The following is a 1,394-nucleotide window of genomic DNA, read 5'->3' as shown; positions in this document are numbered from 1 at the left end:
TTAAAAGTTCTCCATTATTCTGCAGCTGTGCTAATGGCACAGTAAGTCAAGAATGCATATGAACTTTTAAAACCTTTACAAAAATAATTTTTGGCATGCAAAACATTGTGCTAAAAATGAATGAGATGATACCTAGAGCAAAACAGTACTGGCAAAATGCCTGAGGGAAACCTTGAATTGCCTGAAGTTTACAATAGAATTACAATTCTGTTTTTCCCTACTTGTTAGATAGAAGTTTATATTCCACCACAAAGCTCTTTTGCATTTAAAAATGTGACCTTGTAGCAATATTTGAAATGTCTGCCATAATGTTATGCCAAGTGAAATCATCTGAAAAACAGCACAGAAAAGTAAGATTGATTAGAAAATATAATCAACACCACCAGTTCAGTCTGAAATTAGATACAAATTGACATGTCATAATAAACAAATGCAAGACAGAAAAGATTTCCTTGGGAAAAGGGGGACTCATGACACAGAAAGAAAAAGAGAGAGGAGGAAATAAGAAGCCATATAACACAATGCTTTCATATTATTGTTTTTTAAAGTTAAGATATTTCCTAAACAATAATACACATGATCCAGAACAACCAGTTGAACAGTGACAAAGGAAGTCAAGAGACTACAGTAGTTCCCTTGTGAAAATGAATATTTTTATACAATTTTAGTTAAGTTTAACTTCAATTTTAACAATTCCTAATCCAATTCTAATACCTTGTAGTACTTCCACCCAATAATGTGTCTTAACTATACAAAACCGCCAGTTTTTTATCAAAGTAAAACATAATACAGTAAGTATTCACTACCCAGTATCTTCAACAGCTCCAACAACTGTCGCTACCGAGGACACCATGCCCTTTTCTTCGGTAAGTGTCATCTCCTAAATAAAAGCCCTGACCACCTTCCCACAACACTTTCACTCTTCTGTTTCCCACCACAGAGTTCAATTAACAGAGAATTTCATGATCCTTCGCTTGGCTTGTCAGGCCTGGAGCGGAGTGACTCTGAATGACTTTGAGAGGCCACAGAAGGATCAATAAGTCACAGACACCTATCTCAACAGAGCTGTCAGCCCCACTAGATGCTTTTAAAGCAACAAAACATACTCCAACAGTGTGTGGAATTATTTAGCTTGAGCTTATTAATTCAAGAAAATGTGACATTTGATTTGCCCTTTCCTGAATATGCACACCCAACACAGAACTCTGCAAATTTAGACAATATTCTAAACCAGTTGCACATGTGGTTGAGGTTCAGTGACAGCTAAAGTGTTAAAGGAATAGTTCATCCAAAAATGAAAATGTACTCCCCCTCAGGTCATCCAAGTTGTAGATGGGTTTGCTTTCCCCCTGGAACAGATTTAGAGAAATTTAGCATTACATCACTTGCTCACC

Source organism: Sinocyclocheilus grahami, unplaced genomic scaffold (assembly GCF_001515645.1).
Source record: "Sinocyclocheilus grahami isolate Dianchi unplaced genomic scaffold, SAMN03320097.WGS_v1.1 scaffold1187.1, whole genome shotgun sequence".
Lineage (NCBI taxonomy): Eukaryota > Metazoa > Chordata > Actinopteri > Cypriniformes > Cyprinidae > Sinocyclocheilus > Sinocyclocheilus grahami.
This window is presented reverse-complemented; position numbering follows the sequence as displayed.